The sequence below is a fragment of the Cebus imitator genome, unplaced genomic scaffold (assembly GCF_001604975.1).
Source record: "Cebus imitator isolate Cc_AM_T3 unplaced genomic scaffold, Cebus_imitator-1.0 Scaffold403, whole genome shotgun sequence".
NCBI classification, from domain to species: domain Eukaryota; kingdom Metazoa; phylum Chordata; class Mammalia; order Primates; family Cebidae; genus Cebus; species Cebus imitator.
In genome coordinates, this window is record NW_016107718.1 from 1056153 (window position 1) to 1081349 (window position 25197).

Here is a 25197-nt window from a genome sequence, read left to right on the forward strand (position 1 = left end):
GGATCCCTCGTGAAAATTCGTAGCTACAAAAATGTTAAAAACTGTGTTTTTCCAATTTTCTTAAGAAGGGAATACTTCCTTAAAACACTCCTGTTTAAGGAAAGAAAGCTTTGCTCAGTGCACAGAAATTCAGTGTCTTTGCCGTGTCCTGGACTTGTGTGATTTACGAGGAGGAAGATAAGAGAAGAGCGACCTAGATAGGTAATTTGTTCCTCGCATCCTTTGGAAACCACTGGAAGGCATTAGGAAAATTTTCAAGTCCTATCCCTTAGAAGCCTGGAGTTTCATAGTCACGAAGTAAATCCTCCAGTTGAAACCTGCCTTTATTTGCCATGCTTTCACTTTCATTTCACTAGTCATGTACCTTACTCTACAAAGTTAAGAGAGAATATTTATTGCTCCGTTGATGGACATTTGTGATTCTGTGGTGGAAATGGAATATTTGTTGAATGTGTAAATAAATGCCACCCTTTCTTATACAAACATTTAGAAAGGAAATACAGTGAATCCTCTTAAATATTGTTTTTTAAGCATCCTTTTAAAGTGCTGTTTCAGTGAAGAAAAACTTTACTTAATCATCTGCTTATCATTCATCACATAAAGGCCTCTTTTGTAATGGTATGCATAAAAAAGTTTGGTGACTTATTTAAAAAGTCCTATGGGAGAAAAAAGGTTAATAAAGAAATAACCTTAGCAGGTCAGATACTGCCCTATGCATAAAATGTTTGGTATTCAAAAGAGAATGCCAGCATCTTGCTACTCAGACTTCCGAGCAAGAATGGCAATAATGAGTTTAACTCTTCTATAAATACACAGCACTCACATTGTGTAGATGAACTGAGCAAAGTTTATGTTTCCACATGACAATAACCCTAAGGTCCTTGAAATATGCCCTAATAACACATGCAACATTAATACAGGAGAAAATTTCGAAAACATCTAACTGTCCTCCTTGTTTTAAGAATCTGGGAGACGAGTGACATTGTTAAAACTGATGTAAGATCTGCCCCAAGATTGTCTCTGCCATTTGCCAGCTATAAGGTCCTTAAGTGACATTCATCACTTATCATCAGCCACCCCTACTTCCTCATCTGTGAAGCGAGGATAATAACAGTCAGAGATCATTTAAGTCACAGATAGGTGGGTTTTGCAAAGTTACCCAATTAGTTTAACCTTCAGAGTCCAAATTAGGAAGCAAGTAAGGATGTTGTTTCCCTGAACGATTAACACATAATCAATGAGCAAATAGCTTGTGCATATGGCTACTGAATAGAGGGGATGAGGGGTGGGGGTGTCATAAAGTCCCAGCCATTTTGCAGGATGTGGGACAACCCTAATGGACAGTACTTGCTATGGTTTGAAGGTGTACCCCCAAAAGTTCATGTGATGGAAATAGCTCCCCCCTGGGTAGGGCAAGGCTTTGCCAAGCCTCCATTTTGGTTCAGTTTCTCTCACAGCTGAATACTGTTTCCATTCACAAGTATTAACTCCTTATCAATATCTTATACCCAATACAACAGTGCTTGGAGGTGGAGCCTAATGAAAGATAACTGGGTCATGAGGGCAGAGCTTGCATGAATGGATCAATGCTGTTTTCCTGGGAGTGGGCTGACATAAAGCGAGTCCAGCCTCTGATAGCTCTCTCTATTGGGACTGTTCGCTTCTACCTTCCACCTTTTGGCCATGAGATGACCCTCACCAGATGCTGGTGCGTTGCTCTTGGGCTTCCATTCTCCAGAGTTGTGAGCCACGTAAACCTGTTCTGTATAAATTCCCCAGCCTGCGTTCTTCTGTTAGAGCCGCAGAAAATAGGCTAAGACAGTATTCTTTCCAGAGCTCCCCTCTGGGTAGGCCAAGGCTTTGCCAAGGCACCATTTCGGTTCAGTTTCTCCCACAGCTGAATCCTGCATCCATTCACAGGTATTAATTCCTCATAAGTATCTTGTATCACAAACTCTGTCTCAGCATCTTCTTACTAAAAAGTGTGGGTTGGCACTTTGCCTTGGTTTCTCTAAGAGTGAACATATCGTTAAACAAAAGGACTATCTTAGGCCCATCAACCTGAATTCAAACTCTTAACTTACATCTCAACCTTTTCTTCCAGTCTAATTCTTTAACACTCCCTCTCAGCCTCTGGCTCAAGCAACATGGGGTTTGTTCACTTCCCACCTTTAAAACCCACTGCTCTGCTGTCTGGGAGAAATGTTGTCTCCATCACTCTCTGCCCAATCTTGACTAATCAGGCTGAGCAATGTACGACAGCACTTATTTCGTGTTGATTTAGGCAGAGACGAATTTCTTCTGCTATGAAATACTATAAATTTGCAAATATAGATTTAAATCACAGCCAAGCCCTAAACCAGCTAAGCCTGGAGTACTGTGGACTAGACTCAACAGGATTGCAGAACAAGGCAATTTCAGGCCACTTCTGGGCCTGCCTATAACCTGAGAAGGCTTGATCTATCTGTCACAGCTTCCTGCCTTCTCAATTAGTCATTCATTCAAATAATATTTATGGAGCACTATCCTAAGCACTGGGGATGTATCATTGAATAAAACAGTCATGTTCTCTGTCTTCAGAGCTTACAGTCTATGGTTAGAGACAAAAATCCAACAAGGAAGCAATTAAACATAATTGCCCATACAGGATATTAACAGAAAGCAGTGATGGAAAATAACGGTGATAAGTGGGAATCTATTAATGCTCAGCTATCAGGGAAGGCTTCTCTAGAAAAAAACTAAGTTGGGCCTGAAAGATAAGAAGACATGAGACATGGGAGAGTTAGGAAAGAGCATTCGAGACAGAGAGACTACATCCAATCACCTTTTGTTTATTGATCAACTAAGTTACTTCTAAGCAAAGGATTAAAATACAGGAGGGAAGAAAACTAACTTCTAATCAAGAGAATAAAGCATCATACTCCCCTGAGGTCAGGCTCGGTGGCTCACACCTGTAATCCCAGCTCTTTAGGAGGCCAAGAAAGGCGAATCACCTGAGGTCAGAAGTTTGAGACCAGCCTGGCCAACATGGTGAAACTTTGTCTCTACTAACAATACAAAATTAGCCAGTTGTGGTGGTGCATTCCTATAATCCCAGCTACTCGGGAGGCTGAGCTGGGAGGGTTGGTTGAACCCAGGAGGCAAAGTTGCAGTGAGTTGAGATCATGCCACTACACTCTAACCTGGGGGACAGAGAGAGGCTCCATCTTAAAAAAAAAAAAAAAAAAAATGATAAATCATCACAAAGGGAAGGAAGGGAGGGGGGGTATTTTGTTTTGGTGTACTAAAAAAATTTTTTTAAATAATCTCTTGCAGAGTCTCGACCTGACTGCATTGCTTCATGGCACTGTGCTTTTGGACATTTGATATCCTTCAGCTAGACTATATTTCTTCATCGTCCACTCACAGGGGCCTTTCTTTATTAAAGACTCACTGTAAGTATCTTCTCTTTTTAAAGTCTCATTTTTAAAATTGAAATATTCTTAACATGATATAAAATCCACCACCTTAAAACAAGTTCACTATGTTGTACAACCATCATCACTATCTAATTCCAGAACATTTTCATCACCACAAAAAGGACTCTAGGACCTGTCAGCAATTAGTCCCAGTTCACCTCTATCCCCATGAACTGGCAAACACTAACCTACCTTCTGCCTCTGTAAATTTGGCTATTTTGGACATTTCTTATAAATGTAATCATAAAATATATGTCCTTTTGTGCCTGGCTTCTTACATTTCGAGGTTCATTCATACTGTAGCTTGTAACAGTACTTTCCTTTTTTTTATGGTTAAATAATATTCCATTGTATGGATTCCATTTATTTATTTATTAGCTATGGCCATTTAGGTTACTTTCACTTTTGGCTATTTTGAATAATGTTGCTGTGAATGTTTGTGTAAAAGTTTTTCCGTGAATCCTTGTTTTTAATTCCTTCAGGTGTATATTTAGGAGTAGAATTGCCAGGTCAAATGGTAAATCTATGTTTAACTTTTTGAGGAACTGCCAAGCTGTTTTCACAGGGGCTGTACCATTTTACATTCCTACCTGCAATTTATGAATGTTCCAATTTGTCCACATCCTCGTCAACACTTGTTATTGTCCTTTCAGAAATTATTATTACTATGGCTATCCTAATGGGTATGATGTGATAGAGCATCACAATTTTTATTTGAATCTCCCTAATGACTAACGATGTTGATCACCTTTCGTGTGCTTCTTGGCCATTTGTATATACTCTTTGGAGAAACGTCCATTTAAGTCCTTTGCCGATTTTTAATTGTGTTTTGTCTTTGTTTTTGAGTTGGAAGAGTTGTTTATGTATTCTGGATACTATACTCTTATGAGATGTCTAATTTGCAAATATTTTTTTCCCATTCTGGGAGTTGTCTTTTCATTTTCTTGACACTGTCAAGAAATGTATACCTGTATTACAATACCTACTATAATATTCCAAATGCCAATTTATTAAGGTCCAATTTATTATGCCAATTTTCCTTGCTTGTGGGCAAAGACCATCATGCTCTGTTCCCTTGTTCACCCAGGACAAAGTATGAACAGAAATAGCAAAGCCTAGGAATGAAGTTAACTAGAGGGAAAAGATAAGTTTGATGTTTTCTTGACAGTCCTAGTGAAAGGCTCCACTTTACCCAGAAACACAGTTACATTAGTTATTCTGAGAGATGGTGACTCAGGCCTTCTCCTGTTAAAATCTATTTCTCTCCTTTTACTCACAGCCAGTGTATATCTCTTCTCCAATTTTCCAACCAATTAGAACAACTCACGACTCATCTTAACTCCTCAAAACTGTTTTGCAAATGGAAAGAAGCGATTGCTTTAATTATTTCTTCAATACGTCTCTGGGTTCAGTCTAGCTTAGCATAAATTCTTTGAGAAAACCAAATTTTATACTGTGTCTATTATGGTTGTGCTGACTGACTACACGATGTACTTACTAATCTTCTGTAATTATACAAAACGGTGCTTTGATTTCAGAAGAATGTGCAGATTTCTTTTGCAGCATGTGTATATTTCATTTTGCTCTTAATATGTTTTTCAGTTGACTTAACCTTTTATCATAGGGATAAGCAAGGGCAAAAGGGGTTCAACTGCTTGTCCTTTTACTCATTGATTGTGCACGTTATCTAATCTTCATGACATTTAGGGTTCTACAATGCAGGATTGTGGTGAATATCCTGTGAAATTATGTATATAAAGCTCCTGGCAAATAGATATTCACATAGGTTAGTTTTTCTTCTCTTCCTTCTTTTTCAATACACAACATGCTTTCTATACTTAAACTTCAGATAAACTGATGCCAGCAGAAGGGACTCTTATCTTGGCATAGGGGACCAGGGAATCGGAGCTTCAGAGGACAGGAGCAGTCTCATTTCCTGAATCTTTCCTGGCTGCCTACATAAAAATGTCAAGGGCATCTCCATTCCAAATCCTTTTAATAAAAGGCATCAGATAGTGTTGCCTCTGAAATGAGATAATGTTGTGCCCAACATAGTTTGCAGTTTGACTAATTCCTAACATATTCTACAAGGATATAATAATCCCTACCTAATAACCCCGGTGTTTTTTTAAATTTTTTAACTTTTAAGCTCATGAAAACTCAAGACTGAAAATAAGCTCACAAAACTATTTGTGACTAAAAACAAAAAAAAATCCTTGCATTCTGACTGTGCAATTTGGGGGATTCAGAAGAGCATTGGGTAAGTTTTTTAAAGAATTCACAATAGGGTTGGAAAGATGGATATTGTATAATGTCGAATAGTCACAAACAAGGTAATTCAGCACTAAACTGTGATACAGACTTACAGTATCAGAGAAATTCTGAGAAGAGTATGACTAGAGACTCCATGACTAGAGTGAGACTTTGAACACTGAGTAGAACCTGGCACAGTAGATGGGTGGATTTCCTAAGAGAAGAGAATCCCAGGCAAAGGAAAGCAATGTGAGCAGGGACATCACACCTGGAAATGGGTCTTGATGTTCTACAGAATGAGGAGATTTGAAACTTCTTTACTTGAGAAAGGCATTTTTGCTGGGGCATTACAAGCAGATAATAGGAAATGGGACCAAATTACATAGATTTTGATATTCTCTTTGTTTACAGATTCAAACTTTCTCTTTTTGAGGGGAGAAGATGAGAAAGCCTAAAAAGAACAAGTGTTGTTATGCACACGTTTAAAGAAAGTCAAGGCACTCCTCTCCTAATTAATTGGGAATTCGGGATGTTTTATATAATCAAGAGGTTGGATGGGATCTTGAATTGCTAGACTCCATCTCTTTGGGTTGAGGCAGGATAAGATGCAAGCCATCCAATACTGGTTTAAAGCTGTATATTAAAGTTTCTAGATATATAGATTGTAATCTTTCTGGTAACTTTTCAATTCCACAGCAACCTTCACATCAGAAAATCTTACTACTGGTGTACTGAAGTATCTCCTGTTGCGACCTACCTAAGTCTTGTGCATTTGCTCTGTCCTAGTGGAAATCAGAAACACTCTATGTTCATAGTGAATTTCACTGGCTTCTCCAAAACTGAGCTATTGCCATTCAGTTGCCTTTTTGAAATATTAAATGACTCTCATCTGTGCTTATTTAGAAAATTGCTTCTGCTTCAGGTTATTTTAAAGATTCTTCAATGTGGCTCACAATAGATTAATTTATATAGCTTATTTCTAGTCCCAATCATCATTTCTTCCCTACTGCTTCCTAGAACCCTGGCTTCTCTCAATAACTAGTGTTTAATCTTGGAAATGTCAATTTCCTTTTTATCTAGGTATGCAGCCATGAGCCATGTGGAAGAAGTAAGAGTTGAGAGCTAAATAAGCTTGGAATTCCAACTTGATCCCTCAATGACTCTATTTTCTTATCTGCAAAAAATTAATAATAATAATAGTACCAACCTCATAAGTTTGCTACGTGGGAATAATAAAAAGTACTCTCCACCAAGTGTGCTCCATAGTGAGTACTCTATAGCAGTTATTATTCACTTTTTAAAGCCTCACACCATCAAATGCTAACTGTGGCTTGACCTTTGTAAGCACATTTCCTCATCTGATAATGAGTATAACAAGATTTGTCTAATACACTATTAAGCTCCTTATACACATAGCAGCACTCAAGGGATGGACTCATTACTAATGGGAAAAATTTGGTATTCACAATGGCCTGTCTACCCTTACTATATACTAAAGGACATGATTCCAATTTTAGGGTCAAAAATGTATTTAAATACAGGCATTTCCCATCTATGTCCAACGCTTTTTCTGAATCCTTAAGATGCCCCATAGAGGTTCTGTAGCTGTCATCAGTGGCTCTGATGGCTTAGTATTAAGGACTACCATTTTATGTGGCAAAAAATAAAAGATAAAATTCTTCAGCTATCCTTAGATTTGTGCTGCTGATCCCCTAATATTAAAATACTCTGTTGGATTTGGGAAGAAAAAAAAGAAAACAAAAAAGTAAAATAAAAATGTTGAAATGTAAAATGAATGAAAGGTTGAGTAGCATTTGGGAATGCTTTCAAATACACATTCATAAGGAGGTCAGTGGTGGCTGTGGCTGATGAGGGAAGGCTTAAATGTGGCTGCTGGAATTCCCTTAAGCATCTGCACAAGTGTAAGAGGGACGACAAGTTCTTGTGCTCCACTCTGGAGCTGCTGGACCTGAGCAGCCACATCTAATTTTGTGTCACTCCTGGGGAGCCGAAGGATAAGGGTTGGGGGTGGAGACGCAGTGTAGGGTGAGGTGGAGGTACGGCTTCAGTAGATCCTGGCAGGGGGTCAGAGCTGGAATAGATCACAGTCCCCTTGGGGTTTCCTAGCTCTCTGCCTCTCCGTGTGCTCAAGACCATTACTGTGACTGCGAATGAGTTGCAGGCTCAGCATCAGAAGCAGCACCAGGGCAGAATATAGTGGTCTGAGGCTTGCCACTTACGTCTTAGGTCAGCTCAGTATTAGCTGTTCTGTTGCTAATGTAATTTTATTACTATGTTTACTATGTGTCAGGCACAAGCCCAAACACTTTACATTTATTTTCTCAGCTAATTTGTGTAGCAACTATATAAGAGATAGTTCCATTTCACAAATGAGAAACTAAAGCACAGGGAGGCCAGGTAGCTTGCCCAAGTTGACTCAGCTAGTAAGTTCACAAGGCAACTCAGAGGTTTAGCCCCAGAGCATCCTATGTAACCACGGATTTCTACTATCTTTCTGGAATGTGGCTTTCTAACATTCCAGTGTTCCATTTTCAATAATTCTAATCCATGAGTGGGTAAATGAATTTAGCTTCTTTTTTTTTTTTTTTTTTTTTTTTTTTTTTGAGATGAGTCTCGCTCTGCCACCAGGCTGGAGTGTAGTGGCATGATCCCAGCTCACTGAAACCTTCACCTCCGGGGTTCAAGCTATTCTCCTGCCTCAGCCTCCCCAGTAGCTGGGACTATAGGTGCACACCACCACGCCCAGCTAATTTTTGTACTTTTAGTAGAGACCAGGTTTCACCATGTTGGCCAGGTTGGTCTCGATCTCCTGATCTTGTGATCCATCTGCATTGGCCTCCCAAAGTGCTGGGATTACAGATGTGAGCCACCCTGCCTGGCCAAATTCAGCTTCTTAGGACCCATTTTGCGAATACTTCCCCTGGTGAACTGTTGTATGGCCAGTAATCAAAGAAATTCAAGTACCCGAAAGTGACATTAAACAGATGAAAACAGGCTGGCTTAATGATCCTTTAGAAATTACATTGCTGTCATGTTACCAACTCTTGAGGGTTAAAGATTTCTTCCCAGAACGGTAATATAAAACTAAAATCCATAAAAGCTAAATAGCTTATTTTCTCTTCTAAACACAGATTTTTTTTATTAATCACAAGTTGCATTTTTTAACAAAACAATATCTTACCAAATAAGTAAATTTTACTATTTAAGAAAAATATGATAATGTAAGAAACATATAGTTATTTTGTCTATCTAAATAAATTTAAAGATTTAAAGATTGGCTTTAGATGCAGTGTTCATAGTGTGAGAAGAAGTGTGACTGGGCTTTGGAAAACGATAGCGAAATCCCTGGGCCACCTCTATTTTTTGGAAAGCTTGAGTGCAAATTTGGGAAAAACTTCTCCCCTGAGTAGACTAACTGAGAAAAGTCACTTCTCCTGACAGTGAAATCTCAGGCAGGTAATGCAGCTCGGCAAGGAGGAGGTTGGGTCCTTCATCTGGGTGTTTTTATACACTATACAAAATGTTCATTTGGGCCTGGTGTGGTGCCTCATGCCTGTAATCCCAGCACTTTGGGAGGCAGAAGCGGGTGGATCACTTGAGGTCAGGAGTTCAAGACCATCCTGGCCAATATAGTAAAACCCCCATCTCTACTAAAAATACAAAAATTAGTCAGGTGTGGTGGCGGGCACCTGTAATCTCCGTTACTCAGAAGGCTGAGGCAGGAGAATTGTTTGAACCTGGGAGGCAGAGATTGCAGTGATCACATACTACACTCCAACCTGGGCGACAGTGAGACTCTATCTCAAAGAAAAAGAAAAAGCAAAAAAAAAAAAAAAAAATGCTCAACTGTAAACAATGGCGTTACTGGGTGCTTCATCCAAATTGCTTCTCTTCCATTGGAAAAGCCCTTTGGCATTCTTCTGAGGATCCTCTAGATCTCCCCCAAACACCTTGGGTGTTTCTGTGCCTGTGCATGCGAGGTTAAGGTTACACAAGGCAGCTGAAGTTTTCTTCTTCCCTTATCTTCTGAATCATGGGCTTAAACAATTTTGTTCTGATAAACCAGTAAGAATATCATAAGCAGCTCAGCTCTCAAAGCCCCTCTCAGGGCACATATTCGTGGCTGTTGTCAATGCTAAGGATGTTTTCTCTTCCATGGGCTTCTTAAATTCATGGGTCTCAATAGTTTGTATCAGGTCCATCTAACTCCAAGGATTCCTTTCTAAATGAGGCATAAATAAGTTGCAGAACAAACTTTTACGACTGCAGAATTTCCCTATCCCATCTTTGTTTCATCTCTTCCTCTCTACCGCAGCACCTGGGGACATAATTTTCAAAGAGAAACAGCCTGCCTCCGAGGACTTCATCCCTTCTCTAGAAACACTGGTTCTCAGATGTGGCCTCTTATCTTCTCAGGATCTTTTCCATCTTTTGATATTCAGCCCATGTCTTGGTCTTTGGTCCTGTTCCTTGTTCCACATCAACAGATCATATGCCAACATTATATAACTCCTATTTCTATACTCACTCATCCCATTCATCTGAAAGAGATGAAAATCACCCTAAGCCAGTGAGGGTGTGTAAGCAGAGAAGGATCTACCTCCAAGCCTGAACTACAGGGCCCCCATACTGTGACCAAGGTGCACTACACAATTACAGCCACGTGATTCTAGGAAGAGGGCAGAGGCAGGCAGAGGTATTTGGAGAGTGCTGTCAGATTCCAAGATGGGCTTCTCACTGAGCCTGAATGAGGGGTAGCCTGGCTATAGAGAGAGGAAAGCTGAGGGGCTCCTTCTTCCTATGTTCGGCCTGAGTGAGCTGAAACCCCATCCTATGTAATCTGCACACTTTATCTCCTCTTCTTCATCCCCACGGCTCCTGCACTTGTTCAGAAACTCATCATTTCTCCTCAGGAAATGCATAAATGAGAAAAAGGAAGGCAGGATGAAGTCCAGAGCAGGAGAAGCCAATGACGTCTGAACAGGAGAAGCTTATAGACACGGGGCCCCGGGGCCCTGGTAGGAGGGTGCTCTAAAAGGTGAGGATGGGCCATGCAGAGACCTTATCAACATAAAAAGTCACCCAAAGGTTGTCAGACAATATGTGATGAGTATCCATTTGATCCGAGAGTCGAGAGCCTTTGGGTAACTCAGTGGGTAAAACTGAGATGGAGGCAGAGTTTTTTTGTTTTGTTTGAAGTATGCACAGTTTGGGCAGTTCCCTCCACTTTGGCTCTCCTGTCTCCTGAAGTCCTAGAAGAGAAGCCACTCCAGGAAGCCTGGACCTTGTAATTGACACCCAGTTGCCTCCAATCCCACTAAATCTTACCTGTCCTATTTGCCATCTCTTCTCAATCAAGTTCATTCCATAGTGATGTTTTCCTAAGTAAACCAGAAAAAAAAAAAAAGAATCCTTGTAAACAAGCAAAGATTAATTAGTAAAATAGGCAAAGACTCTCAGAGCCCTTTTTCCCATGTAACGTGCATGTATCTGAATAGGAACTTCTTGCTTCTAACTATTGAATTATCCAAAAGAATGGCTTTAGTGGCGAATTTTGTACATAAAAAGAGGAAGGCATGTAAGCCAGTGGAGAATACATTTAGGCCACAGGGACCTTGTGGTGCCTCTTGGATTACACTGGGCTTTATGCATTGATAACAGATGGGGCCAAGGGAAGAAAACCTCTAGAGCTGGAAGGATGGATGGACAAAGGAAGAAGAGAAGAAAGAGAGAATAAACAACATATGAAATATGCTGAATTCTCACTGCTACAAAGCAAGAACCTAAGACATACATACCTAGAGCTAGGCCCTCAGGATATATTTCTCATCCTTTATGTTTTGCTCTCTTCCAGATAGTAAAACACCTGCAAAATACCTTCAGGCCTTGTTCGTCAGCATGACAAAATTTCCTGCTTCTTGCCTCTGTGGACAAGGGGGACTAAGATTGTATCTCCTTTCCGCAAGAGCCCTTGGAGTCAACACCTGTGGAAGGGAAGGAAGGAATGGGCAAAGGGACAGCTGAGTTGGGATGCAGACCTGCTAGATGCCGCAGACAGCCCTGCAGTGATTTACAGAGATGGAATGCCGTTTAGAATTGTGCAGGGGTCAGGAGACAGGAGAAGCCTCTTTATGCCTGCATCACTTAGTCACCAGATATGCTTGATAAGGAGGAATCATGACCTTAGGAGAGGGAGGTGGCTTTCTGAAGCTGTGGCAATCCCCAAAGCTGGGAGAGCTCTGCAGATGAGGTCTTTCTTCTGGCAGCCCTCCAAGAAAAGTCTCCGTTATTCCTGAAGGGGATCTGGATGGCTTATGCCCATTACACTCCACAATGCTGCATAATACTATAACACTATAAAACTTTGCAAATAAAAAAAAGGAGAAAATAAATATTGCAAAAGCATACTGTCAAATTGCTTCATAACAGAATATTAGGTTTGAAAGTATTACCCATTTAATTAAATTTTTCCTCCTTTTACAATGATGTTGGCTTTTCATGGGGTCACCAAAGAATAATTTGTTTCACAGAGCAGCCATGCAATTAATACTACTGTTTAGAGATACAGAAACAAGTTTACAACTGTGAATTGAAAAGAATTGTAGAAATAAAGGGAAAATAAAACATGTTTATTCTCTAATATTGTCTAGTGATAATAATAATGATAATAACCCGTCTAGGTCTGGCACTAGGCAAGAAGGTAGAAAATATCTCCTGCTTGTGAGGAGGCTGTGGAAATTTTCCAGTCACCTTCTGGTTTCTTGCTAACTTTCTTGAAGTTTGCAGCTTTCCATTCTTGAGGGTAGGATGTGGGATGTGGGATGTGGGGTCAGTATGGGGTAGTGAAAAAAACTTTACTCTCAAGAGTTGGGGTCTTTGCTGGGCCAACAACTAACTGGTGCCCTGTGAATCATCCCTGTTCTGTGCTTACAGTCCTTGATGGTTTCCCAGTGCCAAGAGGATGAAGTTTAGACCCTTATGACCTCACAGCCTCACCTGCTGCCTTCTGCCTTCTGGCTAATGTGTTCCAGCCATGCCCTCCTACTTTCAGATCCTGGAACATGCCTGGCTCACCCCAGTTCCTGCCTTTGCTCATTTCCCGTCTCCTGGAATACTTTTCCCCATAGCAGCCCCTTCATCCTCCAAGTCCCAGTTTAGCTGTCTCTTGCTCCTTTTTGAATCTTTTAAGTTAAAGTCCACTTTCCTGCATGCTCACAAAGCTCCCTCTAACTTTCCCCAGGATTGCATAATATTTTAACAGGCTAGAACCTACATAAAACCCAGGATCCTCACAGCTCAATCCTAAATGCAGCCTGTATTTCAAGAAACGGTGGTCAAATGTTCGCAAAGTAATTAAGTGTTTTCATCTTTACTGAAGTCTCTTTACTGCAATTGAAAATGCCTGATGGGGGGAAATCAAAACTCTCAGCAAAACATCTCAGAAATCCTTCCTCTCTTTATCTTACTCCCATTGTCTCCCCGTGCTCTGAAACTTCTCTAAGCTATCCAAAAACCAACCAGAACGTGTCGTCTTGCCTGGTTTCTCTTTGTTCCCTTACGCAATGATACAATTCTTCTCTTTACCACATTATTTGATCCCTGTCATAACGATTTACCTGTATCTACCACTAGACTCTATGATGAAAAGGATCATTTCAATCTTATTCACAGAACTTGAGATAGTGCGTGGTACATAATATGTCCTCATTAAATATTTGTTAAATGGATAAGGCCACATTATTGGGTCTTTCCAGGCTAAGGTTTCTTCTTCCAAGGATGAGAGGAATAAACTGGGGAATTTAGAAAGGCACTTCTAGTTGAAATGGTCTGTGATCGAATAGGTTCCAGGGAGTACTGTTTGCATTGCATTGCCCTCACAGTTGATAATAATAGTAAATAAAGCACATACAGTTTGTTTGTTTTTTGAGAAAAGATTTCACTCCTATCACCCAGGCTGGAGTGCAGTGGCCTGATCTTGGCTCAGTGCAACCTCTCATGCTTCAAGTAGCTGGGATTACAGGCGCATGGCACCATACCCAGGTAATTTTTGTATTTTTAGTAGAGACAGGAAATGGGGTTTCAGTGTTGGCCAGGCTGGTCTCAAACTCCTAACCTCAAGTAATCCACCCACATAGGCTTCCAAAGTGCTGGGATTACAGGTGTGAGTCGCCATGCCCAGCCAAGGGCATATGTTCTTAATATGTCCTATAAACTGTTTCAAAGGCTCATTTTATCCCTCTATCCTATTTGCTCATTTTATCTTTCTAACACTCTTAGGAGGTAGGAACCATTATTTTTCCAGTGTTACAGGTGAGGAAATTAAAAACCAGCGAGCTTGAGTAATTGCCCTAGGTTACACAGCTGCTGTAGGACAACATTAGCATTTAAAGTAGGTGGCTTGCCTCTCTCAGCTGTGCTCTTAACCACTACTCTGTATTTATTATTTTGCTTCATACAAAACAATGTTTATAATGGAATGTGGACTGGCATGTTTGCATGCAGATGGGATGCAAGACACCGTGGGAGTAGGGCGTTGAGATTATATTTCAAAATGATATAGTATCTGCATCCCTAAAAGTGCATTTTTCTAAGTTACTTTTGCTATTTATTCTTCAAAGTTTATCTGGAGAATACAAAATAATGCTTCAAGCCAGTCACAAACTATCACTTATTGTACAATTCTATCTATATGAAATGTTCAGAATAGTTAAATCTATAGAGGCAGAAAAGTTAGTAGTTGTTCAGGGCTGGTGCGGGGGGGTGGGTGTGAGGATAGGAAGGTGATAGCTAGAGTCTGGAGTTTCTTGCTGGGCATGGTGGTTCATGCCTTAATCCCTGCACTTTAGGAGGCCGTGGCAAGTGAATCACCTGAGGTCAGGAGTTTGAGACCAGTCTGACCAACATGGTGAAACCCCATCTCCATTTAAAATACAAAAAATTGGACTGGGCACGGTGGTTCATGCCTGTAATCCCAGCACTTTGGGATGCTGAAGCAGGTGGGTCATTTGAGGTCAGGAGTTCGAGACCAGCATGGCCAACATGGTGAAACCCCATCTCTACTAAAAATACAAAAATTAGCCGGGTGGTAGTGACACGTGCCTGTAATTCCAGCTACTCAGGAGGTTGAGGCAGGAGAATCGCTGGAGCCTGGGAGGCAGAGGTTGTGGTGAGCCGAGATAGGACCACTGCACTCCAGTCTGTGCAAGAGAGTGAGATCCCGTCCCAAACAAACAAAAAAAAAAAACCCCAACCGAAACTCCAGACTTCATTTGGATTTATTATTCCACTAATTCCCTTTTCTTGTTGGAGGTCCCAATCCAACATTGCATACTCACCACATTTAGTCACCATGCCCCCTTTGACTCCTCTGCGGTCTGTGACAGTTTTTAGGGCTTTCCTTGTTTTCATGCCCCTGACAGTTTGAGTACATCTAGTATTTTGTAGAATATCTCTCCATTTGAGCTTATCTGATGTTTTTATCATGAGTAGGATGGTGTTATGAGTTTGGGGAAGATTATCACAGTGGCCTTCTTGTCACGTTCTACCAGGCTGCATGAGATCCACATAACTACCACTGGTACTGTCAACATTCATCACTTGGTCAAGTGATGTCTTTCAGGTTTCTCCACTTCAATGTTATTATTTTGCCCTTTCTATGTTATTTGGAAGCAAGTCACTAAGTTCAGACCATGCCCAAATAATTTTTAAATGTGAAAATTAAAATTATTCCTATTTTATTTATTTCAAACATAATATTCATTTGTAAGATTTTCTAAGTTTATTAAAATTGACGGGGATTCTCTTCTCCTTTAGTCTATAATACTTAACTTAAAATTTTTGGATTCTAATGCTTTGAAAATATATATATATATTTTTATTATAATTATAAGATAATGTGACTGCTGCTTTCCAAGAGGTGAAATGTAAATTTAAACAATTATGTTTTTTATTTTAAAATGGCTCTTACTGGGAAAACACTTTGAAAGTATATCAAACTTTACTAAAACCAAAGGAAAATAAAGGAGAGTATTTCTTACAATCTTGGAAGGTGGCCCTCGGCCACCTTGAATCAAGCCACCTTTGCTGCCTTAGTTTCCCCATTGATCAGCCATTCTGGGGCTCATGGATAAAGTTGTTGAAACAGTCATGAGAACTGGATTCTAGTTTTCCACCGGAACTAGTTGATGAAACTTTGACCCAGTTGAGCAGTCTCTGAACTGTTTCCTAAATAATTAATTGAAAATTATGTTTTTCCTGCATCACACAGGCTTATTGTTGACATTCAAACTGTAAAATACCATTCAAATGTAATATGTTCCTCTTAGAGTCACACTTCAAGTCACAGAGGCAGTAAAGATTAGTCAATCCTTGGTGTGTATGGTGAGTAGGCAATACAGTAATGATGGTAACATAACAGCTAACAGTCATAAAATTTTCTCTCTGACAGACACTATTCTGAAAGTTTTACCTGCAAATTCTCATATAATCCTTCTGGCAACCTCCTAAGTTAGATATTATTGTATCTCTATTTTACAGTTGAAGAATCTGAGTCAGAGTGCTTAAATAAATGACACAGTGAGGAAGTGGCAGAATCAGGCCTTTCCATCTATGCTTTCAGCCTGTGGTAGAGATATGTAATGGTCACCAAATACCCATGTGTTCCCTTTAATTTCACAGACTCCCTTGTAATTAAACTGTGGCCTTGGAACTAGTTCTGGCCAGTGGACTGAAAGTACAAGTGATGCGGATCACTTCCAGTTTGAAGCATAGAAGAATGATTAGGATTCTTCATACATTTTCCTTTTCCCTGCTATAGGCCTCAGGTTAAAATAATGATGTTAATTATGAGAGCGTGGGTCACTTGATAGCAAGCTGCCTTGGGGAGCTGCTGGACCTGCAGTGGACCTTGCATGAAAAAGGAATGTACTTTCATGTGATCAGCCACTTCGGTTTCACATTTGTTGGTAGTTGAAGTATAGCCTATCTTATCCTGATGATTATCCTACTTGTTGAAGTAGATGTATTCATTTTTGCATCTAGAAATTATAAATTTTAACTTGGAATTTGAAATCCAATATTAACAATTAGACAATTGTCCTCTAACATGCTTCCTCCTAAAAATCTTCCTTTCAGAATTACTTTATGTAATTTGCAATTCTCCCCTTCACTTACTTTCTCTACCCATCAGCCTAAGATGTATTTTCCATACATGTAATGTTCCTAACTCTTACCCACTTAATTGTGTGTTTCTGTATGTAGCATGTGTGTGTATTCATGGGAGGGGAGGTGGGGGAAAGGAAGAAAAGTTTACTCAAAACAGTCTTTACTGCTTTTCAGATGTATACCATCCTTTTAAATATGCAGATAGACAAAGTTTAGAAAAGAATTTTTTTCAACGAAATGGCGCAAAATTGATATTTAAAATTGTGTTTGTAAATTTGTTTTCCAATCTTGACATTGGAACATTCATTGGCTGATGTATTGTGATTGTTCTTTCTGCTGTGCTCTCTCAGAACTGAGCTTGAATAACAGTGTGGGTCAATATTCTCTTTCCAAGAATATTCTGGGAAAAAAAATTGAACTAATAAAAACAGACCCAAGCAGTAGTAGAAATAAATGTGATTTTAGGGAAATGATGCTGCTGATGCCAGCCTCCCCATCTCAATTATCTAAATCAGACAAAAATCTACTAAGCCTTGGGCTCCTCAGCAACAAAGCACTGTCTATTTAGGAAGGAGAATAGCAGCTTGTGGTGAGACAACACTGCAGAGGATGTCCCCTCAGCCTCTGAGACATTCTGATGCGGGACAGAGCACCAGTGATGTGCCTAGGGAAGATTGTGAGAGTGTGTGTGTGTGTGTGTGTGTGTGTGTGTGTGTGTGTGTATTAATATCAGTCAATGCTGATATTTTAAAACATCATCACTGGATTATATCTTCTCTGCTTTCTCTGTTGTCCTTTCAGAAATCCTACTGGATAGATGTTGTATGTCTTAAGTTGATATCTAATTTTCTTATCCTGTCTCTAGTTTCTTTCTCTTTGTAAACTTCCCATCTCACCTGAGGTTGGGAAGGGGTAGTTGCCTTGATGTGTGGGATGGAAGAAAGAGACTGAGGTTCTAACTGCAATCAGTAAAGATTTTCACCCATCTCTCTCATTTCAGCCCCTGTCTCACCTCCAAACCCTGAGCCTCAAACCGTCATTCAGTCTGGCTCACTTCTGTCCGTATCTCCCCTGCACACTCTCAGGTCGTAGCTTTCTCCATTCTGTAAAATTTGGCTTCTTCTACAAATTTGACAAAATTGTTTTGACATATCATGTTTTTAATTGTCTCCTGTTCTATTCCCTTTATCCTGTGAGTTTAGAACTTTCCTATGTGTTTTAATTTCATTTACTGTCAGTGAAGTTTCAGGGGAGAGAAGGAATAAAGACACACATATTTAGCCGTGAATTAAATCAGACTCTCCCTGTGACATGTTGATAAAAGTAACAGCTCTGCAAGGTATTTATTAGTAGGCTCATCTTACAGATAAAGATACTGAGTCTCAGAGAGCTTCAGTAAATTGCCTAAAAGCTCACTGTTAAGGATCAGAGCTGGGATTCAAATCCATATGTGACTGAATCCAAAACCCCTGCTCTTCACCAGAGCAGATCTTCCTGCACTGGCCACTAGGGCAGGGTCAGAGGACCTCCCGGGGATGGTTCTAAGAAGATGGTTCATAGCAAACAAGGTTCAGACCAACCCTCAGGTCTCTTCCAACCAGGTTGTAATAATTGGCTTTGCTTTGTTTGATAATTACAGATGATTTCCAACAAGGAGTCTATAATTAAAATATTCATGGTGTAAAAATAACACGCTTTAGGGAAAAATGTAGAATTGATGGGTCACAGGGATTTTTTTAAACAAAGAAAATTGATGCAATATTATTTTAGCCTAAGTGCAAAATAGTGCTCAATTCAAACTCTAGGGGAGGGGCATAAACAGAAAAACTAGCTTAGTAACCCAGAGCACCTAATTATACTTTTGGCTACCGATCCAATCAGCTCATGGCACACCCACAAAGAGGAAACCCTATGTTTAGGTGGCTCCTTGGTGAAGCTTCCACATAAATGCTCTGTGTCAAGGAGCCTCCTGATGCACAGCATTTGGCCTAACCCACTCAAGGAGTGAGGTATGTGCCATTGTTTATTTTAAGATTTCCTTTGGATGCGCTATTTGCACATGGGATCATCTTGCCTACATTAAACTGACATAATATAAAATGTAAGATGTGATATCTGATATATCCCAGGAAAAACAGAGCTGGTAACAGAAATTGGTGGTCATAGAGACTCCAGCAGTGACAGGCTGACTACTGCCTACTTCAGAAGAGGCACACACTGCACGGGAACCATAATCCCTTCCCGAAGGCCAACGGGTTTGGGAGAGGTAGCTAGGCACCAGCCGAGACCACACCCTCTTCCCCACCTGCTGTGAGGAGCTGGTTTGGCTGGAGCAAAATGCTTGAGGGATGTCTCCTAATCCTTGAGACCCATCAGGGTCCCTGTTGAGCCTCCTTTTCTCACAGCCATTATCTCCCAAATTAATGGCAGTGTTTCCACAGTTCAGCAATTGCCTTGATATAGTTTCCCAGGCTCCGGGGACATATTTTGTGCCACAGCCATCCTATATCTCCAGGGTGGGGTCAGACCTCACAGGGAGTCTCTGGGTCTGAGCAGGCAAACCAGTCCAGATTCATTGCCTTGGGGTGGGGCTAGGCCCAGCCTGGTATTGAAGTTATGCCAGACAGGTGTTTTTAATCACATTTTTTTCTCTAAGTCAACTGCAAAATAAATTCATAATAAATAAATGTGGTCTCATCTAGAGAGCTCTGGGAGACCTAGAAAAACAGATGATTAAAAGAGAACAATTGAGTTGTTGCTCCAGAAAGGGCAACAATTTGGAGAGGAAGTATAGTTAGTAGACCTGGCTTTGGAATCTGGCTCTGCCACTTCCCAGCTGTGGATGAAGTCTTATCTTCTTAAAACAGGCGTCTTCTTCTATGTAAAATAAGGGTACAAATAAAACCTCATAACATTGCTGTGAGGATTTACAAAATGCCTGTAAAGTCCTAGATTAGAGTCAGCAAAAGGAAAATTATAGATAAAATAAATATTATTTAAAGACTCTTTTTCTTTTCTCTCAGATCTTTATCTTGTATATCAACTCAATATTTAGAGAACTAAGGAATATTTCATTTTGACTTCTTTAAGCAGAAAAGAAAAAAGAATTTGGGGACCAAAGTAACTATCTTTAAATATTTGAAAGACTGAAAAGCAAAATAAATAAATAAACAAGTAAATAACTATGGGTCTTATTCTATTTTTTTCTGGTGGTAGCTTCAGTCTAATATTTATTGTTTCCCCTTAAAAATACTACTTAATTAGCTTTGCGAAGTGACAATGTTATAGGCAATGAGGTTTATCAGAGGCGCAATTATTGCTAAATGAAAACTTTTCCCAATACCCTGCCATGACGACTTGAAATATAGTTGGCATTGGCAATTTTTGACGGTCTCTATAGAGACTGAAAAAAAAATACAATTTAATTCCCCCATTTTCATTCCCGTTGCTTAACTATCCATTTTTCCTTTTTCTTCTTCCTCTCTCCCTTTTCTCTTCCCTTGTATCTCTCCTTTCTCTTTACCATTTTCTTTTTTTCCATTGTCTTTCTTACCTCTCTTTCACTTTCACTTCTTCTCTCATTTTCCTTCCTGTATCTTTTTCTTAAGAAAACCAAATTGTGGAGTACATAGTGTAAGCAAAAAAAACTCACATGTATAGTTTGCATAGCTACTATATATTATCAGTTTCAAAAACAAAGAACTCTCCTTTTCTCTGATGTTATGCTTTAATCTGAGAGGCAATATTTACAGAGTGTTCAGTGGTCTGAAGGAAGTAAAATATAACACAAAGATCTTCTAGGTATATACAGTATAAGCTTTTACTTGACTACATTCAGATGTTATCAAGAGCAAGTTTATCAATAACTTGCTGTTATATCAAAATTGGAAAATGAAAATTAAGAAAAAACAGAAAAGTAGCATCTGGATTTTCAAGAAAATTGCAATACATTTGGAAGTGGAAGCTGAACACATGAGAAGAGAACAATTAAGCCCATATGTATTTGTGTTAAATTTGGGGAGCACTCAAATAATAGAAGACATTCACAGCTAGCTCAAAAGTTAAGACTTTCCTTTTATTATTTTTATTGTGTACTATGTGTTAATAAGAAAACATAAACTGGGAAAATAAAACCAAAATAAAATTACCCAAATACACCTAGTTAATTTCTGAATGAATAGCTTTATCTTTATCTTTAGCTCTTCAATGTACATGCTATTTTATAAATACACTGCTCTTCCAACAGGATCCTCAATATTTTTCTGTATCAATAAATATGGAATAAAAACCTTTCCAGGCCTATAGGTGATCAGAAAAGGAAGAAAAGATATGGGGCAGCATGATCAGCACGGCCCGATGGTGGGTGAGCTTATGCTGCTACTTGAAGAATGTGCAGAATTTAGAATACCAGATAGGAGATGAGAGTCTCCCAGAAGAACAGCAACATGGAAAACTGCAAGAAAGGAAAAGAGCATGGGTCAGACACGGCCCATTGGGTGGACCAGTGTGGCTTCCTGTGGATAAGTGGGGAAAGGCAGAGAGAAGGATAGACCTAGGCAAAGAGAAGCTTTAGAGCACCTGTTCATTATCAAGAAGAAATGAATTTGAATGGCAGTCCACAGTGAAATACAGATGACTCTCCACATAAAGAGAATTGTTACAAATTATCCACAGTAGTGAATGAGAAACTGGAATTCCCCTCTAGAGAGCTTCAAAAACGACAGATGTGGTGGGCACGGTGGCTCACACCTGTAATCCCAGCACTTTGGGAGGCCAAGGCAGGTAGATCACAAGGTCAGGAGTTTAAGACCAGCCTGGCAAAGATGGTGAAACTCTGTCTCTACTAAAAATACAAATGTTAGCCTGGCATGGTGTTGAGTGCCTGTAATCCCAGCTACTGGGGAGTTTGAGGCAAAGAATTGATTGAACCTGAGAGGCAGAGGTTGCAGTGAGCTGAGATCATGCTACAGCACTCCAGCCTAGGTGACAGAGTAAGACTGTCTCAAAAAAAAAAAAAATTACAGATGTCTGAGCTCAAATAAGGATCTATTGTAGATACTTGCAATACATTTGCCTTATCTTAGCTCATCTTAGTAGTAGACAATTTAACAATATTTCTGGCTTACTGTTTTCCAAACTGTGGGGACAATAGTCAGTTATGACATTAGTGAGTCATGATCAGCAGTTTAAAAAAGAAATTTGAATAAAGCATAAAGAAGTTAAACATCAGAATATGCTGGCACTGTTAACATTCTCAAGAGCTTATTTGCGTAAATGAGGATTTTCAATCTTGAGCCAATTAAAGTAACAAAAACACATAGCTGCAGCATTAAATAAAGTATTTCCTAATTTTTAGTTTGGTATTGTTTGTTTTTGATTTGTTTCCATTTTGTGTTTACAGATTAATAAAACATAAATATTTACATTATACATTGCTTTTACCCGATCATAGGTAATAAAGATAAGAATTGTTTCATGAAATTTCATGTTCTTATTATGTGAATGTATATGTACTAGTTGCAAAGTAAGATGTATTTCTTACTGAGGACAATGGGGAAAAAAGTTTGGAAAAATTACTGAGAACTTTACTTAAAAACAATTTATTAATCTGGCAAGAGGTCTATTTCGTTGATCTTTTCAAAACACTAGCTCCTGAATTTATTGATTTTTTGAAGGGTTTTTTTGTGTCTCTGTCTCCTTTGGTTCTGCTCTGATCTTAGTTATTTCTTATCTTCTGCTAGCTTTTGAGTTTTTTTGATCTTGCCCCTCTAGCTCTTTCAATTTTGATGATAGGGTATTGATTTTAGACTTTTTGCTCCTCATGTGGCCATTTATTGCTATAAATTTTCCTCTAGACACTGCTTTAAATGTGTGCCCAATATTCTGATATGTTGTGTCTTTAAAAATAGACAGATCACTAGCCAGATTAATAAAAAAGAAAAGAGAGAAGAATCAAATAGATGCAATAAAAGACAATAAAAGGGATATCACTACCGATTCCACAGAAATACAAACTACCATCAGAGGTTACTACAAACAACTCTATGCACATAAACCAGTAAACCTAGAAGGAATGGATAAATTCCTGGACACTTGCACCCTCCCAAGCCTAAACCAGGAAGAAGTTGAAACTTTGAACAGACCAGTAAAAAGGGCTGAAGTTGAGGCAGCAATTAATAGCCTACCAACCAAAAAAAGTCCAGATCCAGACAGATACAGAGTTGAATTCTACCAGATGCACAAAGAGGAGCTGGTACCATTCCTTCTGAAACTATTCCAAACAATACAAAAAGACAGAATCTTTCCCAAATCATTTTATGAGACCAACATCATTCTGATACCAAAACTCAGCAGAGACTCAACAACAACAACAAAAACTTCAGACCAATATCCATGATGAACATAGATGCAAAAATCTTCAATAAAATACTGACAAACTGATTGCAACAGCACATCAAAAAGCTTGTCCATCACGATCAAGTAGACTTCATCCCAGGAATGCAAGGCTCGTTCAATATACACAAGTCTATAAATGTAATTCACCACATAAACAGAACTAAAGACAAAAACCACACGATTATCTCAACAGATGCAGAGAAGGCCTTCAACAAAATTCAACAGCACTTTATGCTAAAAACTCTCAATAAACTAGGCATTGAAGGAACATATCTCAAAATAATAAAAGGTATTTATGACAAACTTACTGCCAATATCATACTGAATGGGCAAAAACTGGAAGCATTCCCTTTGAAATCCGGCACCAGACAAGGATGCCCTCTCTCACTACTCCTATTCAATATTGTATTGGAAGTTCTAGCCAGAGTAATTAGGCAAGAAAAAAAAGATTAAAAGTATTCAATTAGGAAAGGAGGAAGTCAAATTGTCCCTATTTGCAGATGACATGATTGTATATTTAGAAAACCCTATCATCTCAGACCAAAATCTCCTGAAACTGATAAGCAACTTCAGCAAAGTCTCAGGATACAAAATCAATGTGCAGAAATCACACATTTCTATACACCAATAATAAACTAACAGAGAGCCAAATCATGAGCAAACTCCCATTCACAATTGCTACAAAGAGAATAAAATACTTAGGAATACAACTATCAAAGGATGTAAAGGACCTCTTCAAGGAGAACTACAGACCACTGCTCAAGGAAATAGGAGAGGACACAAACAGATGGAGAAACATTCCATGCTCATGGTTAGGAAGAATCAATATCATGAAAATGGCCATACTGCCCAAAGTTATCTATAGATTCAATGCTATCCCCATCAAGCTACCAATGACCTTCTTCACAGAACTGGAAAAAACCACCTTAAAATTCATATGGAACCAAAAGAGAGCCCTCATACCCAAGAAAATCCTAAGCAAAAAGAACAAAGCCAGAGGCATCATGCTGCCTGATTTCAAACTATACTACAAGGCTACAGTAATCAAAACAACATGGTACTGGTACCAAAACAGAGATATAGACCAATGGAACAGAACAGAGGCCTCAGAGGCAACATCACACATCTACAACCATCTGATCTTTGACAAGCCTGACAGAAACAAGCAATGGGGAAAGGATTTCCTGTTTAATAAATAGTGTTGGGAAAACTGGCTAGCAGTGTGCGGAAAGAAGAAACTGGACCCCTTCCTGACACCTTACACTAAAAGTACCTCCAGATGGATTAAAGACTTAAACATAAGACCTAACACCATAAAAACCCTAGAAGAAAATCTAGGCAAAACCATTCAGGACATAGGCATAGGCAGGGACTTCATGACTAAAACACCAGAAGCATTGGCAGCAAAAGCCAAAATAGAAAAAATGGGATCTAATTAAACTGCAGAGCTTCTGCACAGCAAAAGAAACAATCATTAGAGTGAACCAGCAATCAACAGAATGGGAAAAAAGTTTTGCAATCTACCCATCTTACAAAGGTCTCATAACCAGAATCTACAAAGAACTAAAACAGATTTACAAGAAAAAAACCAACAAACCCATCCAAATGTGGGCGAAGGATATGAACAGACACTTTTCAAAAGAAGACATATATGAGGCCCATAAACATATGAAAAAATGCTCATCATCCGTGGTCATTAGAGAAATGCCAACCAAAACCACATTGAGATACCACCTCAAGCCAGTTAGAATGGCAATCATTAAAAAATCTGGAGACAGATGCTGGATAGGATGTGGAGAAATAGGAACACTTTTACACTGTTGGTGGGAGTATAAACTAGTTCAACCATTGTGGAAGACAGTATGTTGCTTCCTCAAGGATCTAGAAATAGAAATTCCATTTGACC

At 39.3% G+C, this 25197-nt stretch overlaps 1 non-coding gene across 1 annotated transcript; it reads left to right on the forward strand.

The window, feature by feature from the left end:
- Positions 1 to 20157: 20157 nt before the first annotated feature.
- LOC119468263 lies at positions 20158 to 20298 on the forward strand. Its single transcript, XR_005196918.1, has one exon. It is a non-coding gene; the product is annotated as a U4 spliceosomal RNA (small nuclear RNA).
- The last annotated feature ends 4899 nt before the right edge of the window (positions 20299 to 25197 follow it).